The sequence below is a fragment of the Polypterus senegalus genome, chromosome 1 (genome assembly GCF_016835505.1).
Source record: "Polypterus senegalus isolate Bchr_013 chromosome 1, ASM1683550v1, whole genome shotgun sequence".
Classification (NCBI taxonomy): domain Eukaryota; kingdom Metazoa; phylum Chordata; class Cladistia; order Polypteriformes; family Polypteridae; genus Polypterus; species Polypterus senegalus.
In genome coordinates this window covers 259,461,238-259,480,906 of record NC_053154.1, presented here as the reverse complement: position 1 = coordinate 259,480,906, position 19,669 = coordinate 259,461,238, and the positions used below count along the sequence as shown (strand labels likewise).

The window sequence follows — 19,669 nt, the reverse complement described above, 5'->3', positions numbered from 1 at the left end:
TAATGTTTTACTTGTTTGAAAAATATGTATTACTAAAGTAGTGTTACAATATAACAATCAAACAAGTTTCAGTGAAGAAAAATTAAGAGGTTTAAAAGTCTGTTCAGTCAGAAATACAATCAATTCTACAGTATATATTCCTAAAACAAGATTTGTAATCATAAACCAAACTAAAGGCTGCTTTATACTTCTGCATCAAATCTACGCCATACGTATGCACGATAGCTATCCTGTCAAAAGCAATTTATAATTCAGCATTGTGCTATACCGCAGGCACATGCTTGGATGTTAACTGATGGTGTCTGCAGTTTGACAATAATGTGAATTATCCATTAAAATTCAGGCAGTTTTTGCCCTCCCAGATTACTACTACTCTTGTTACAGATTTTCTTCCATTCCATTTTCCACCCATTATGTAACCTTTAGACACAGGGGGTATGTCAGATTTGTTCACTGCAGTTGCTGATCTCATCACCAGACCATGTTGATTTAAACGGCTGAAAATATCTGCCCATGTCACATTTACAGACTGAGTGCTGACCTTCTAACACAGTCGTGCTCCCCCCTTATTGTGGTAGCCAGTAGCAAGGTACATGATGAAGTAACCACTGTACAAACGGTAAACAGATATAGCGAATTAGGCCACAATCTCAAAACTTTTTTCTTTTTTTTTTAATCTGTTGTGCCAAGTAAAATACAAGACATTAGACAGATGAGCTTCTCTTCAGTTTGTGAGTTCTAAAACACTAGCATTCCTTATTCCTTGTTACTACAGTACATAAATGAATTGTACTTCCAGATGAACATACATTGGTTGTCATCTCTCATGTACACTGAGCATCCGAATAAGAATAAAGACAAATCACAACTGTTTTATTTTATTGGAGCCAGTCACAGACTAGATGGAGTGGGCCATTGGGTATGTCATATTAGGTGATCCACTTCATAGGTATGTACCACCAACTGCCTCCGATATGCTAAGATTATGTAAACAAAGACTATGAAAATCACAGGAAAAGTCATGAAATGGAGCATAGGCATAAAATAAATCTAAAGTCTGCTGCAAAATTATTTGCAATTATCAGAAATCCTACACTATCAGACAGATAAGGAAAAAAAATTCCCAAAAGTGATTTAATTTTGGACAGCCCAAAATCATATGCCCAGATAAGCCAGAGCTGTCTGGCAACATTCACAGTTATGATCCACTTGCTTTTTTTTTTAAATCTATGTACTACAGTATGTGTGTATATACTGTATCTAAAATCTGTATCAAGCCAATGAAAAAAATAAAGGTGGAAGAGAAGATAAAGGACACACTTGCTAAAAAATTATATAGTAGTAAAACAAAAATAAAAAAAAAAATCTTGCACCTGAAGAAAATAAAGAAAGACAGATGTTCAACTAAAGAGCACCTCTGCCTGGCGCATTGCAGTCCAGACACAGGCAAAAATTTGTTGCTAAAGCAAAGAACATCTGTTTAAACCATCATTACTTCATGCATCACCATGATGGCACCTGTCCTCATTAACAAATATGGATGTACTGTTAATGCACTGGTGATGCAGCACACAGATCACATTCAAAGTTAGACAGAAGCAGACTGCAATCACGTTTAACATGAGTGAAAATGCAAATGCATTCTCATTCTACATATAACAATCAAGTAAAGGAAAAGACAAAATAACTGTGGGCAGCAGTCAGGTATACAGCAGGAGGACTGGCAGCTTTAAAAAGTGAATGAAGCGCAATGTCTGAAATTGAGATAGCATTGCCTTTGTGAGAGAGTCACATATTTTGCCTTTAATAAAAAACATTAATGTTTTTAATTTCAGTAGTATCTCACCTTCCTTTCAATTTCTCTTGTTGGGCCATTATTAGCAGTCAGTTTTCAGTCTAACTACAGGTTAGTGGCTGCGGTGTGTTGTGCTGTGCATAAATGCAACAACCATTGTAGAGGCATTTGAATGCCAACAGTAAAAGTTAATTTATGCAGAGAATCTATATATGAAGCGCATACTATAGGAATTTTTTGAGTGAACTAACAGTCATTGTGGACATGTTTTGAATATTGATGATGCAGGATGCACTGAAAAGGTCTGCGGACTGGATTCGGTCCACAGGCCTTTAATTTGACTTCCCTGGTATACAGCTGCTATCAGTGTTGATTTTCTTTACATAAGAACATATAATTAATGTGCAATAATAATAATATAACTGAAAATTGTCTAAAGATAAATGATATCAATTATTATTTGAATATGACACAATAAATTTAATGGTTAACAACACAAACACAATAAAAACCCTCTGAAATATTAGGATTCCAGTATGTTGAATATGTTGCTGAATGTGATTACATCCTGCCCAGAAAGTAAGGCAGGGAATACAAATGATGTCTCCTCTAAGCTAAACAGTTTCCTGTGTGATGTCAACCCTGACACAGACAGGGAGGACACACATTTTATCACACACAACACTCAGTTTGTTTACAGTTCAATGCACAAATCACCAAGATAGAAGGCTCACCGAGCCCAACATAGTCCTTTCTTTGCCACCAGTCCATCTGCCTCCACTCCTCCTCAGGCTTTGTCCTCTTCCTCCCGACTCTGCCAATTAAGTGGTGGTGACTGGCTCCCTTTATAGGGCACCCGGAAGGACTCCAGGTGCCCAATGAGCTTCTTCCAGCAGCACTTTCAGGTGTGGCAAAAGTGCTGTCAAGTAGAGCCCTGCAAGTATCCAGTCGATCCATAGTTGTGAACACTGGCCCCAGCAGGTTTGAGCTTCTATGCTCATAACCCGTGGCCCAACTGGGAACAAAGGGTACTGCCCTCTATTGGTATGGGGGAGAAATGGTCTTAAAAATACATCTACCCCGGTCCTTCCATGTTCGGGGAATCCCGGTTGGGTAAGGACCCCGGCGGTCCACCTTACCTGTTAGGGACCAAATTCCGGTTCATAGAACAACTTTTGAAATCCATTACTACACTCTACTTCGTATATTCTGTGGACTTAACTTACAAGAATAATGTTAGTCTAATGGTGTGAACTTCATTGTTAAACATTCTCAAAACTTTGAATCTTTGCCATGCAAATGTCAATTACAGCACCATATAACTGCATAGCACTGTGATATTTTTTTTTTTGTTTTTTTTATTGTGCTGTCCATACAAAACTACTTTAGTTTGACATGGCTCTTGCTACCTCAAAACTATAATGGGAAAATTCACACAAGATCAGACTTTTTGCAACTGCTTCTAGTGATGTGCAGTTACCATATAGCAACATTTTTGAGAAAGTATTTAAAAAAAATGTATCTACATCCATCTTAATCTACAATGGCAAAATTTGAAACAGTCTTATCGTATCTGCTGACTTTATTATTTCAAACTAATAAAATAACTGAATGTGAATGGGCATAACAATGGTATGAACCAGTGAACTACTGTAGTATACTGTATACAATGAGGAGATATTATATTGAAAAGCTGAGTGAAAGAATAAATTCCCTTGACCAACTATTCAAATACTTGTCAGGCAAAGCAAAGCATTAGCAATGAACAAAACAAACAAGTGAACAGAAATTCTCAAAAATTAGTATTTGTACTGGATTTGAAATACTGTTAAGAGTCACGCCCACCCCAGATAGTGTTTATCATATAACAAAAAATTAGAGAAGATTCAGTTCAAAGGTGAACAATGACTATGGCAAAGCACTGAATTGCAAAGCAAGCCTCAAAGCAGAGTTCAGAACAAGAAGAGAAACAGAACAGAAATTGCACTTAAGCAGTGATGCCAAAGGTTTACTGTTATTAATAGTGATGAGCGAACAATGCCAACTTTGTTTCACTTTGAGTTCCCCAAAATCACAGAAATGTTTGTGACATTTGCTGAACTTGGTAAACTGCATTAAAGCCAATTGGAAGGACAAACTGAACTAGCTTTGACTGGATTATAATGGTGCAGCTGTCTTTAAAGTATCCCTGAGGGCTATGGAAACATCAGCCAACTATACTGGAAAGATTATTGTGGCCAAAATGGTAACCAGAACAGTACAGCAGTAGTGCCAACAACTGTACCACTGTAATATCAAAGAAGAAAGAAGGCAGTCAGAAACACATAATCATAGATTTTGTCAAACCAAAACAGAAACGCCAAAATCGTAGTCAAAAGGCAGAAAAAATATCTAGGTCTTTTAAAGGCAGAAATTTCAAGGTGGCGCCACTGACTCTCCAAACTGCTTGTCCTGACATTTTGCACTTTTTCTTCTATCACAAAAATAGAATCGTCTTGTAAATATTAATAAACCTTTCGCTAGTATTATTATTTCATAGAGTCTCGTGTTTGGGGTGTGTCAGTCTCCTTCAAGTTTTGCTTTTTATCTGCATGTGGCTAATTATTATGCAAGCATAGGGCATGCACCTCCTTCTCTTATATTGTTGTGGAACTCGACGATCCACCTGTACATTTGGCTACAAGCACAGATAACTCATCCTGCAGAGTCTGTAATGTAAAAGATCATTATTACTGTAGTAACTATGACTATCTAAAAGCAAAGACAATAATTGGTTGATAGTGCAAAACTTTGAATATCTTAAACAAAACATACAGTTTAACATGTAAAGGAGCAAAGTTTCAAATTAATATCAGTCAAAACATTTCAGTGACAAGATTAAATGCTGTATTACTGATCAATTTTCAATGAGTACAAATAAACTATTTTATGTGTTACTTTGGCAGTTGTTAGTAGGCAGGTTGTATGTTTTGTTAGGCACCTACCAACCTTTTTTACATCACAAAATCCTGGGGGAGAGGGGGGACACTGATTCATTTTATCAAACACTACCTGCTTGCTGTGTAGTCATTAACACATAATCTTTCAACTCACTCCTACGATGTTTGCAAAAGTGCTGCCAATATCCTCAGTATGTTAATGTTAGGTAGACATCGACATTTCCAAAGGATCATACATAAATATTCCAGGATGAAATGCTGTTCAATTTACTGTTTGTGAATAGATTACATCTTGCCTGAAGAAGGGGGGCTTAAGTTGCCTTGAAAGCTTGCATATTGTAATCTTTTTAGTTAGCCAATAAAAGTTGTCATTCTGCTTGACTTCTCACTACACTCATTATGGCTAACACGGTACAACACCCTAAAGTTCCCATGTTGAAATTTACATGAGTTGGATCAGCATGTGATTTTAGTTTTTGACTTTGATTTTTGGTGAGATGTTGAATTCAGCCTTCAATGGGTTGGTGATTTTGGTTTCCATTGGCCACTGTTAAATCATTTTGTTTTCAACAAATTACACAGTATTACTTAGTAAAAACTTTCCACTTGACTATTTCATTCATTAGGAGCCAATGTTTAATTTAAGTGTTCCCATATTTTTTGGGGTATTGTATGTCTGATGGATGTCTGTGTATTTTAAAAGCACTTAATGTGGAGAGAAGATTGCATATATATCATAAGATAAGCAAATCAAACCACAGGTGCCTCCAGCCTAACTTAATACGTTTTAACCTATGCAGGATCACTCACCCTTTTTGCCCATTTCTCATATCTCATCTCTCATTCTAGGTCTCATAGCCCTGGGCTCTTTGTCCCACCATCTTCAATTGGTATTAAATTCTCTTTTAGAGTCTAGACTTAACAATGTCCCTTTCAATGAAAAAAATTTAAGCCTCTCCTAGTGGTACTTGGAGTGGTAGTGGCCAAGCTCCAAAATTACTTCTAAGTCAAGTGTGCACCTGTTCTGGCTACACAGACACCATACTTGAAGTTCCTCTAGCAGCCTCAGGGGTCCATGATTAGCCTTTAAAAGCCCATAAAGGGCCATACTCCAAGCGGCCTACTGCACACCTTCCTAAATGTGTAATATGGTCCATTTCCTCTGTACTTAGACTTATGGTCTGCCCAACTACGTATGGGCAGGAGACTGCAATCTTTCTTTAACTATACCTTAATTGGGCAACCCAGCTGCAGCCTTCTCAACTCTGGATCCTGTGCTACCGCTTGTTATCTTTGAGGGAGCCTGGACCGTCACCTACCACCCATGACCCCCTAGGCTCTCTCTAAGTAGCTTATCTGGCATTTGCTGTCCTCTAGAGGATGCTGTGGATTACTTGAAGTAAATGTTACAAAGTAAATCTGAAAAGGATCTGGTGTGTGTGTTATATATATATATATACACAGTATATATATATATATGCATATTTATTGTAATTTAGTAGTTTTAAGTCAGAATGGCAAGTGAATTATACATTCTTCTTAAGCCAACCTGACTAGACAAAGACATTCTTAAGCTTATAAAGGCATAGATAAGAAAGACAGCTAACAAGTTGTAAATCACCCTATAGGCTATGGACAGTTACTAGGAAAGATAGAAAGTTTAAGTACACAACTTTGCACATGATAAAAACCACACTATCTTTTAGGTGAGGATACAGGAGTCAAATGATTCCACAGCTCCACCAAAAGATGTCTAATGGAAAATATCTGCATTTAAGCAATTAGACTGTTGTAACACACGTAATACTAACATGTAAATGTATCAACAACTACAAATATTACACATAACTCTGCACTTCATAATTGTATTTGTAAAATACACAAGCATTTTCATTTTTCCCCTGGTAACAATATATCTGTGAAACATACATGGACCATCACTGCCTAAAGGTTCTCATTCCTTTACATTGTATAGAGAGGCAAATGGCCCATTGTTTTTCCCCTAATGGTGGATCCAATCTATTAGGCTAAAATTTTGAGATTTTAAAAAACAGGTAAATAAATAATATAAAAAGGTAAAATTGGTAGTATAAAACAAATTTTATTTTTTTCATATCAGTAAGATATAATCAAATTGCAAACATTTTAATTAGCATATATTTCAGTTTAGTTACAATGTTCTATGCTCTAAGGCAGACGAGAAGTGAACATCTTTTTAATACACCTATCATTGCTATAACCTGGAAACTTATTGTACCCTCCTGTTTCTCATTAAGTACAAGTATACCAGTTTTGCCTTGCCACATTTCTAAAATGTTTGATTCCCCCCAAATTCTTCTTCAAATATTTTCATTATTCTGGTCATAAATAACATAAAGAATGGATTGGCTTGTTACCCTGATTAACTATAAATCAAACTAACTATTCATGCATCCATACATTTTGTATTACTATTTACTAATGTGCTTCCAAATAATTTGAGACTCAGACCAATGATAGTAAACTTTTAGCAAATTTGCTTGAAACTCTTGAAAATCACACTCTATGTGGCTGTGAAATGCTAAGATAGCTGAAGGAAAAGCCTTTACTGATGAGCCAGTCATTTTACGTCACTATGGGCACAAACCCAATTTCCCTGGCAGAGGAACCAGATTTCCATGGGAAATGCTAGAATTTATGTTTATTGAATTCATGGTTTATGCAGTATTATTTCACTGCCATAATTTGAATGTAAGAGACAATTTTTAATTGTATTTTTATCTACGATGTAAGCTTGCATAGACTTAAAAATAATAAAACTAAAAAAAAAAATTCAATTAAGTACAAATGAGGGGAAACATTACTTTGTGATGACATCAGATAACATGCAGGTACTCGTCTGACAAACAAAGCAGAAATACAGCTACATGTAAATCATTAATGGGATTGTCTCAGACAGTGAATTGGTTTGACTCTACAGCACAGTTATCGTTAGGTCAGAGTTTCTGAGTTGCCTTTTTCTATTACCTTAGTAAGCTCATTTTGAAGTAGCAATCAACATTAATTACAATTCCTTAAATATTCAATGCACTCACCACAAAACATAATGCTACAGAAATCCTAATATTAAAACATCACAACACACTAGATGATCATGCATTTAAAGTAAAGCTGTTGCTTACATAGAATTTGCCAAAACACGAATGAACTGCTCAATTGTGAAACTCTGTTCTTTTTTAAGACAAAATGAATGAAACAGTGAGACAAATTTGCCAACAACATACAACAGGTAGAACGTTCTTTTTAAATGGTTTAAAATATCTTATTCCCTGTTTGGACTGTTCACTTTAGAGTTAAACACATAAAAGACACCTGCAAGTAAAAATGTTTCGGTTCCTGTAGATTTTATGTTCTTTTCAGAAATAAAGATGAGCAAGGCCTGTCATGCTGGTGATGTTTATTGCAACTGCTAAATTCCTTGTCTTATCTATACAATAGCTGCAAGACAGAAGTTTTATTTCTCAAATGACATTGTTTCGTTACTTCACTGTAGATTATCACCACATAAATGTACTTACTAATGAGCAATTAATGGTGCAACGAACACTTCAAATACTGGACATATCAATTTAATTAAAGCTTGTTGCTAATTTGCTTGTCTCATACATTTTAAAGACCTCCCACTGGATCTAGAAAAGGACCAGTAAATTGTAACTGTATTAGGATATTTTAGTTAAAATAAAAGCTGCACAATTTGTCTTCAAAGAACAAAATATAAGTTTAAACTATACACGAAACCTATAGAATGTATGTGCTGCAACTAAAGTCAATGTTGCTAACACAGAGCTATACTAAAATGTCTCTTTTATGTTGTCAATATGTTCTCATCAAACTCATATCTGTTTACTCTGTGTGCACAATAGTTCAAAAGCGTAGAGCTGCAACACTAAACAACTGAAGTGTTTAAGTTTTGTAATTCCAAGTATATTTGTTTGTGAGCAATGTAAATGACTTTGATTCCTCTTTAAGGTGAGCCTTGCAACTCAACAGACAGAACGGTAATGAAGAAGATGCACACCAAATCCAATAAGCCTGTCATAAAAACTGCCATAAGAATTTAAATGCTGTAATTAAAGTACTGACATAAACTCGAGCTGCTATCAGATGTCATAAAAGAATGTTAAGTAATGGACAAACACATGGCATCTTAGTGCCCAAACAAATCTAATTATTAGATGGGCTACAAGGCTAACAATTTTATATTAGAGCTGATAATGAAACTATCAAAATAGTCTGTCATAAAAATCAGAAAGAAGTGTGATTCTAAATCAGCCTAGTATGACTTTGGATATTTGCATGAGCAGCCCTGCAATGGACTATAGCCTTATCCAAGTTTATTCCCTACCTTCCCAGTGCTGATGAGATATGATCAAGCACCCACAAGTATTAATGGATTGAGTAAGTTTGAAAGTATTTATGTATGTATGTAAAATAAAATTTAAATAATTCAATGTAAAATAAGCAAAAAAATAGGTCTTGGAAGGCAATTGTCTGCCGTGTGTCTCTTTTCAAAATAAGATTAAGGTTTGAGAATTAGTTTATGTAAAGAAGATGCAATGAATTCTGTCTTAAGTCCAGAAATCAGCTCATGATGTCAATAGCATATTTATAACTCGGCCTTTGACCCTGTCACCTATAAGTATTAGAAACTCCTGCTTATAGAAGAAGTGGATTTGGCCATAAACTGCACATTGATTTATTGACTTAATTAATTTAATGCAACTGACAGCACTGAACACAAAGCAGCAATCAATCCTTAAGGGGTCACCAGTCCCTCACTAGGCACACTGAGTCACAAAAACATCCCCATGGTTACTCACACTGGCTTATTTTTGCAGTTGACAAATAACCTGCATGTTTTTAGAATTAAAGAGGAAAACTTAAGGACCTGCAGAAAAAAAACAAATTTCAATGATTATATGTATTACTATTCCACACTGATAATTGTGAATTTCCCCTTGGGATTAATAAAGTATCTATCTATCTATCTAATTTAAATAAAACTACTACAGAAAAAACAAGAATACGTTTGTACTAATTGTACCATTTCACCACTTAAATTAAATGGATTTCTTGTTGTACACTTTTAATTAATACAACTTATGATTCTTACAGCAGCAGGTTAAGTGACTTGCTTGAGGCCCATTTATGCCATTAATTACCAATATCTAGAACTGAATCCAGTTTGATGGCCTGGTTTCGGGTGTTATCCATTAGAATCAAGAAAAACAAAGAAGACTGTACTTGTGCCCTGACAAAACCAAATGCAGGAGACAGATAATTATTCACCTACCTTCATGCAAGATGTGGGATAAATTACTACTGTGTTAATTATAATTTCCACTGCTTTTTCTACTCTTGCTTTAGTTCTTATTTTTCTCTGCACTCTTTCTCACTGTGTATAATGCCTGTTTTTTCTGTCTTCAGTAATACCTATACACTTTCCCTTTACCGATAAATGCTTCCAAGTCTCATTTATTTTCATTATCTGCATAAACTACAATAAGTGTTTGCACTTTGTCTGCGGACTAGTGCAAGTATGACTCCAAGTCACAAAAAAAAAAAAATCATACATTACACAAAACAAACATCCACCAAAATACATTTATAAACTAATAAGTTAGTGTTTAAAAACTTCAGAGCATCAATGCTGACTGTACAGGTTTGTCATTAGAATGGCTATAGCATGAAAAAAATAAGTGAGAATGTAATCACCATTAGCTTTCTCAAAGTGTCCTAACAATTATGGGCTTGATTTATGGAAAAGGAACAAAGCAAACTACAAGAGTGGTTCCAAGCTCAGTTGCAGGCAAAGAAAAACAGTAGCAGAAATGAAACAAAAAGAGAAGTAGAATTATTAGGCTGCGGAAGGACATAAATCTACAATATTCTGCTCTCATTTCCAAGCTACTGGACTCAATACCCTGGTTAGAGCAATTTTTCTAGGGAATAAGGAGGAACTGGGATATGAACTTACAGTCCCAGTTTAAAGGTCATGTTCAAATCAAAAAGCTGCTGGGACTGGATCTGACCCATTATTGTTAAAAAAATAAATATTACATTTTTTTATTACTGCCTATACTCATACGCTTAGGTTTTCTGAAGGGAAATAGTGAGCTTGTGTGTACCTTTAGCCTGCTTCTTTATTTAAATCCAAAGGTGTATAAAGGCCAAGAAACTTCAATGTGTGAATGCCATTTTACTCACTTAGGAGACTTCAACCAAAAAATAGATTTAAAAAATGATGTACTTGCTGAATTGGACAAAAGTTTATTAAATCTTCAGATGCAATAAAATTACTAATATCAGTATATACTCTGAGTCACTACATCACCATAGATGCATCAGGACAGAATTAGGATTTTCCCAGATTTCAACTTTATTAAATTTAATAGAAACAAATAGTATGTTTTAGATAAAATAATAAATATATTATATACAAATTCAAAAAGATCAAATTGAAGCCGTGAAGGGTGCCTTGTGATAAGGGCATAGAAGTACTCTCACATTTGTGAGGTCACATTTGGAATATTATTACAGGTTTTCGTTTCATTATTGCATAAAGGACAAAACAATGTAAGAAAAATTACAGAGAAGAGCTAATGAACTAGAACTACAAACGATGTCTTTCCAAAAATGATCAAAGGAGTTAAAAGTCACCAATTGCTTTGACCCATATATCTTTGGTGGAAGTGTAAAGTTGCAGCACACTGAGAGAACAGACAATGGGGCTAGACGAGGGGAGAATATTCTGCACAAACAGCAATCAGACAATTATTCAAATACAGCAGTATTATTGCAGCATTAATAACTGTGCCATTATGATGCTCTGTTCATAAATCAGTGAATTATAAATACAAAGATCAAGTTATCATCAAGGCATGTACACGTAACAGATATTCAAATGGAAGCCATCGTCTATTCCAAAATCTATGCCTAAGAGTTATGATAATACTCAGATCACCAAAATAATGCTCCCAAAAAGGCATGCAGCAGTGTATTTACTTAACCTCAACACAGAGGAGACAGTGGACAACTGACACGACCCATGATCACTGATGTGCGACTGAAAAGGTTTGAAAAAATCATGTCTGTGGAACAGACCACTGAGGGGAATATTGAAAGAAAGGTACATGAAACCTTCAGAAGCTTGCCTGCTTCATCAAAAAAAAGACATTATGACAGGCAGTCTGCAAAAATTAAAATTGGTGCATTGTAGTTCCCAGAGTTAAAAAACTAGTTTCACTAATTACATACGCTTTTTAGTTTGTTCATTGTTAGTGTTAAAAATCACTAAAAAAGGAAGGAATGGATACAAATCAAATATATACACACACACGTATACTCTAGATCATAATACACTCATGAATGTCATAACAGGTAAGCAAAGTAACTCCGGGCAAGTCACTTAATCTGCATTAGTTCAACAGGTAATATAAAATAAAATATTTTGTCAGATATATTATCCTAATAGATTTCCAGTAAACTTCAATTTTTTGAACTCATTTTCAACTTGACTTTAATGTCACATTCTTCTCCACAAGGATGATACAATGAAATGTACCGTATATAACAAGTATTTTATATCTTAAAATTTTTTGAAAATGTTTCCCCATATGTATAGATTTTCTCTTTTCATGAATTCAAATTTACCTCTACATGCACACAGTAAGCTGGTGTGTGCATGTTTTACTCTTAAAGGGTGGCATGTACCATAGAAGCTACCAACAGTAACAAAGATTGTATCTCCTATCCCATCTTGACAAAGATTTCCACTAAACCTCAGGAGAGGGTGACATTTTACTCATAAGGAATGATGTTCTCAACAAAAGTTGCTATATAACAAATATTGCATTCATATACACACACCAAGCAAATTATTAAGACCGCTATACTAATACAGAGTAGGGCATTTTTTTGCTCTCAAAGCAGCCTCAGTTCTTTGTGGCATGGGTTCTACAAGATGTTGGAAACATTCTTTTGAGATTCAGGCCCATGCTGACATGATGGCATCACTCTGTTTCTGTGGATATGTCAGCTGCACATTCATACTGTGATTATCCAATTCTGTCAAATCCCAAAGGTACCCTATTGGATTTGAATCTGATGATTGGGAAGGAACTGAAGAACATTGAACTCAGTATCATGTTCAAGAAAACAGTTTCAAATTGCATTTGCTTTGTGATGTGGTGTATTATCATGCAGGAAGTAGCTATTAAAGGATGAGTAAACTGTGGCCACGAAGGGATGTATATTGTGAGGAGTAATGTTCAAATAGGCTATGATATACTAATGGGCTCAAACTAACTGTGCCAAGAAAACATTGTCTGCATCATAATACCACCTCCACAAGCCTGAACTGTTGGCACAGGTTGGGTACATAGATTTCAGCTGTTGATGCCAAGTTCTGACCCTGTCACCTGTGCGCCTCAGCAGAATTTGTGATTCATCAGACCAGGCTACATTTTTGTAGTGTTCAGCTATCATGTTTTGGGAATCTGTGCCCACTGCTGCCTCAGCTTTCAGTTCTTGGCTGAAAGGAGTTGAACCCAACGTGGTCTTCTGTTGTTGTAGCCTGTCTACCTCAAGGTTCAATATGTTATACATTCCGATTACTTTTCTGGCTCATTACAGGTGTACAGAGTTGTTATGTAAGTTACCATAGCCTTTCTGTCAGCCTGAACCAGTCTGCCAGTTCTCCTGTGACCTCTCTCCTTAACAAGTCACTTCTGTCCACACCATTCTGATTAAACTCTACAGACAATTGTGCATGAAAATCCCAGGAGATCAACAGTTACCAAAATACTAAAACCAGACTGTCTGGCACCACAGTCACAGTCGAAATCACTGAGATCTCATTTTTCCTTATTCTAGGCTTTGAAGTGAACATTAACTGAAGCTCCTTACCCTTATCTGCATGATTTCATGCATTGCACTGCAGCCACATGATTGGCTGATTAGATAACTGCATGCATAAGCAGATGTACAGTCTTCCTGATAATCTGTTCAATTCCATTCACACATTAATTTTCTCATTTTCTAAGCTCAAATTGTACACTACAGTATGGACACACATCAACACATTTTATCCAGAATGGGTGATGTTCACAATAAACAAAAATATAAAAAATTTTATATGCAGAACATCTTTTTGATATAAAAAATAGTCACATATCAATTTTCATGTTTGCTGAAATAAAAGTTCTCTCTGCAAGTACTACGGGGAGCACATTCTACTCATAAGGGGTAATTATTATACCAATGAAAATAAATACTATTTTAACTGTACCAGAAAGCCAGCAGATTTAAAGTCATTCGTTAAGTTCCTTAAACATTTCTTCGTTAAAGGTATAAAGGGAGCCAGAGCCCTATCATTTTGTATATGGCATGGCAGCAGACAAAATCAAAAGATGCTTGCGTCCCCTCCCACAATAATCCAAAAGCACGCTACCTATCTGTCAATGACGGGAGGCTTGAAACCCCAAGCAATGACAAAAAAAAAAGTAAGAAAGTACTGTATAGACAGCACCGCAAAAGCGAATTCAAACGGGATCAAGATGTCGACAAACTCAAACTATCCTGCCACCTTTACCAGACTCAGGAAGATACACAGTACCGTAGTTTAAGGAATCGTCATGCGCTTCAGTTTCCAATTTCGAGTTACTCGAGGTAACTTTTCAAAGACCAGATGGCCGAGAGAAGGATGCTACTAAGCTCCACGTTTAACTCTCCGGTCGCCTTGGTGGTTGACCGCAGCAGTCAGTCCTGCCCAGTAGGACTAAGCAGACTGCTGGAAAAGCGCCAGCTCCATTCCTCTTCAGATTGTAGCCGCTATTTAAGCGCACTGCTTTGCACAATTCCACTACAAGAACTTCTTGTAAACTCTGTTAGACACAATAAAGAAAATGTGTATTACAGTACAGCGTTCTGAGGACAGTAACTACACGTCTGGGCTGATGCGCGAAGAAAAGGTGAACAAAGCGCGAACTCCTCGAGAAGTAAGCGGCCAGGCGGTCACCACTGAGCGACGAGAATTCTTTCAACTTTACTCAGCGTCGAAGCGCCACCTAAGCGTTCTCCTCTCTCGCGAATAAACAGCGCACGACGCACCACATTCCGGGCAAGGGCGGGGCGGTTAAGCATTGCTGTTGTATCACGACATTAAACGCATCGGTTCATATCACTTACCTGCGTGGAGGTGCGGATTAAATGCTAATCCTTTCCGTTAAAAATTCTTGCAAAAATCCAACGACTGCCATCCCGTCTACACTGCCGAGTAGTGAAGTCGCTCACGGGCGCATGCGCGCTACCCGCCGGAGGAAAAAGATGTCTGGCATCTCGTGGACTATACCGGTGTTTTTTTGCGCTGACTGTCATAAACGGTTGTTTTCTTCCTGCATTTGCGGATTCTCATTTTTTTTTTCAAAATCTGGAACGCCCCATTTGGTTTGCCACATCTAACGCTCTTTCTTATCGTGCTTATTACATTAAACGAGCGTGTGTAGTTTTCTGTCAGACATCGGATCGCTTATCTTATTTCCGTGATTTACTTTATCAACATAGCGGCGACACGAAGTGTATTATGACTAAATTTAAAGTAATGTAGGAACCAGGTCTGGACTTGATGACATTCGAACACGAAGTACACACACACATTAGTACAGGAAACCTTGCTTTTGTGATTTGGGGAAGAAAGTGCAAACACCGCAGAGGGTCCTGGACAGAAGTCAGCACCACTAACCAGTAGACAGCCTGCCTCCTGGGGTGAGACGCGAGATCTTAAATATCGCATTACACTGTTAAATAGATTGTGATCGCATGTAAAGATCCTTTTCTTAAGTTAACAGGAGCATGTCGAAATGTCAGTACATATGCAGCTTAGGGGCAAAAGTCATTTTCAAAACCTGATTACAGATACTTCATATTTACATTTACATTTATTTGCTCAGCTGCCGCTTTTATCCAAAGGGACGTAAGAGAGGTCAAGTAACATCAGCCTTAAAGCTCAAAACAAAATATAAGCTAGTTACATTTCTCAGATTTACAAAACCTAATAGCTTTTACCTAGAAATTCACCAAGCATAGAGCCTTAAAATGCTTCTTGAACACATTGAAGAAGTCAGAGTTTCTCATTCCACCAGCTAGGAGCTACAGTACATATAAAAAGAGTCTGGACTGAGATTTGATACCACGCAGAGGTGGCATCCTCAGATGCTGTACATCAGCAGGCCTGAGTGGTCCAGCACCCGATCTCACAAGTGTCTCAATTTATATAGATGCAGACCTACTGACTGCTGTAGACAAGCATCAAGTATTTGAACTTAATCAGTGCCACTACAGGAAGTCAGTGTAGTGGTCTGAAGAGAGGAGTGACATGTACCTGCCTTGACTAGTTGAATACCAGACATGCTCCAGCATTTTGAATCATCTGCAGCAGTTTGTTGACACATGCCAGTGCTCCTGTTAGTAGAGAGTTGCAGTAGTCCAGCCATGACAAGACTAGAGCCTGGACCAAGAGTTGTGTGCATACTTCGTCAGATACAGTATGATCTTGTGGATATTGTACAGAGTGAATCTGCAAAATTGAGAGTAACAACGTGGTCCTTGAAGGACAGCTGGTCATCAATCACCACCCCAAAGCTATGTACCAGCTTGGCAGATGTCAATGATAATGAGCCATGTTGAACAGAGAAGGGGTGCTGAATTGACAGACAAGCATCAATAACAAGAAGGTCCTTCTTCGCCAGATTGAGCTAGATATGGTACTCCTTCACATTTTGCATTTATCTGTTTATCCCTTCAGGATTATTTTGGGCAATGTACATCAGGAGGGTCCCAGTACCATAGATAGCACAAGGAAGATTGCAGTCTTCATTGGAAAATGTTGTCAGTCCATCCACACAAAGTCTCACTTGAACAAATTTTGTGTTGAGGTGTCTGTCATGGGTCTGCAAAATTTAATTAATAAAAATGGTTTAAATTGTGAAGTTACTTTGATTTGCATTTATTAACACAAAAAATAATTCAAATGTTTTCATCATGCGACATTAAAGTACAAAACTGAAAAAAATAATTACAATTTAACAAATTACACAAAATATTCATGTGTAGAATATTATGCTACATCAATTTAACAGGACAAAATTTAGTCCATTTAATATTTTTAAACATTATCCTGTTAAATTGATATATAACTTCATTAGTTGTTGTTACTCCTTAGTTTTCTTGATCCAAAACTTGGTTTGTACAGTTTTTCTGGCACATCCCTATAAATCATCTAGCAGTAGCCCACCATCCTACTGACATCCCAACATCCCTGGTACCTTCTTTACTTGTCCTTAAAGTCCTGATGGAATGTTCTGCCCTGCTCTTGCCTCACCGCTTCAAGATTTTCAGAGAAAAAGTCCAAATGTAAATTAAAAAAAAATGAACTCCAAAACTAATGTTACCACCCATTCCCTTAAACTTAACTCACAACACTTTTAAATTTCTTTATTGTTACTTTAAAACTTAGAAAAGACTGCTATGAATGATACCCAAGCCTCTTGTTTGAGGTCATTCATCAATACCATCTAATTCTGTATCAGAAATCAGTTCTTTAATATCAAGTCAGGCATAAATACATAACACAGGCTCCAACCTTTGATAGGGATTTGACAAACTCATTTATTGGACCAAGCTTAATATGAAGCAGTGGTAGCAGCACTTTACCTGGATCCACCCAGCTAGTCCGATGATGATTTGGGCAACAAGCTGTAGCTTTTTAGTAGCTGACCATTCCTTCCAATCCCAGCATAAATTCTTGGCTCTGATGTTCTACTCAAAGAGAAAATGGGAATTTTTTTTTTATGTCCTGCCTGCTGACCCAGTATGATACACACAATTTCCAGGTCCCAACATATGATGTGACCTTATTGTCAAATAAAATAACTGTATTGTTTTGAACATAGATTTTTTTTTATATTAAGTAAGACTAAACTCAAACAAAATATCACTGAAATAAAATACTGATAATTAATTAGTTTTACGGTGGGCTGACGCCCTGCCCAGGGATTTGTTCCTGCCTTGGGCCCTGTGTTGGCCTGGATTGGCTCCAGCAGACCCCCGTGACCCTGTGTTAGGATATAGTGGGTTGGATAATGGATGGATGAAATAATTAGTTATAGTGCAAAAACAATTAACAACTAAAATGTAATTTTGTAAAAAAAAAAAAAAAAGTTTTCATTTTTGAATTCAGTGCCCAAAAATATATAAAAATCACATGAAATAATCAAAACACTTTTTTCAATGTATACCACATAGCACAAGTTGCTTCAGAAAATAACATGATACTGCATCTCAAAGCAGCAAGGTGATAAAGCACAATACAGTACAAGTTCATTTAAACATATGATAGATTAAAAGAGCAATAGTCCAATTATCCTATTCATTTTTGTTCCTTTGTCTTTTGGGCGACAAGGTGGCACAGTGGTTAGCTCAGCAGCCTCACTACTCAAGAATGCCAAGTTCAGCTCCTAGACACCACCTATGTTGAGCTTTCATGTTCTATTGGTTTTCCTCAGGGTACACTGGTTTTTCTCCCACGTCAGAAAAATGTGTCTATTACATTATACGACCGTTCTAAAATGTGATCATGTATAGTGATGGACTGGCACCATGTACACCTGGGGTGTCATCCTTGGATCCTGGAGCACCACAATGGCTACAGGTTTTCATTCCTTCCACTTTGTTATTTATCAGGTCATTTGTATTTCTAAGAGGACATATTTCTTTTGCCTTCAATTAATTGACATGCTTTTTAAAATTCAAAAACCTTAACCAATAATGAGATGAAAACAGAGGCAATAGATTATCAGATAACTCAGAGGTTGCAGACTTATTTCTTGTATGTGCTACCATTTCCACTCCAACCAATTTCAATTTAGAAGCCAATACTTACTGCTAATGAAACACCTTTTTTAATTCTATGGGTCCTTAGTGGGCTCATACAGGCAATTAAAAACTGTTGCTTTTTATTCTTTGAGAATACCACTCAATTCTTTGAAACAGGTGCAAATGGGATTAGGTTAGCTGGTAATTTTTTGCCATCCCATTATTGTTTGAGTACTGATTAAAGGAAAAAAAAGAAACAGTAAGTTCTATAATACTTGAAAAAAACATATATATTAAAACTGAAATAAAAATGTGTCCCACTACATCAGTAATTGGTTACAAATTAAGAAAGGAAATGGAACGGAACCCTGCAGCTGCTGCAGCCTTTCTTGATCTGAGTATAATTCACTTGCTCTACAGGACTGGTGTCTACGTTTCCCCTAGTACTTGGGGCATATTACATTTGCCTCCAAGACCATGAACTGAAAACGTGGGTTTAAAAATATAAAAATGGACCAGTGCTCTGCAAAAATGTTTGAATGCAACACTATTTTCCAATTAACACAACAAAAGAATGAAAAATATACCTTGAAATATACTGATAAATGCATCAATGTAGCCATCGGTTTATGAATGCACCTTTTCTTTTAGTGTTTTGGGGAGCGGAACCTTGTAATATATAATATATTTACTTCAGAGGTCAAGTGTACACTATGAGAAGTTGTAATGGTTTTAATAGCTGATAAAGGAAGCAAGGAAAACAAGAACTCCAGCTGATGCAGATCCTGTAGAAAATACAGACTTGGTGGTGGGGTGCTCCCTGAGGCAAATCAAAGTGTATGTCATTTCAGCCAAATGATCAAACAGGCTCTCCATGAAGAACCAACAATGCACTCCATGTCTTTAGTGGAATCAAACAGTGGCCTGTACTGGCATTGGCATTTCCCCCAATTCATTAGGAGGGTTTATTCAAATACCAGGACTACTTACTTGGTCAAAGTAGCAGTTGGTACCAAGTGCCACA

At 36.6% G+C, this 19,669-nt stretch overlaps 1 protein-coding gene across 1 annotated transcript in view; it reads right to left on the bottom strand.

Moving 5' to 3' along the window:
- LOC120541300 (paladin-like) overlaps nucleotides 1-15,075 on the bottom strand; it is a 237,715-nt gene extending 222,640 nt beyond the window's left edge. Inside the window, exon 1 of the mRNA XM_039772806.1 lies at nucleotides 14,962-15,075. The gene's annotated coding sequence lies outside the window, so the exon portion shown is untranslated. The remainder of the gene's footprint in view (nucleotides 1-14,961) is intronic.
- Nucleotides 15,076-19,669: the final 4,594 nt, after the last annotated feature.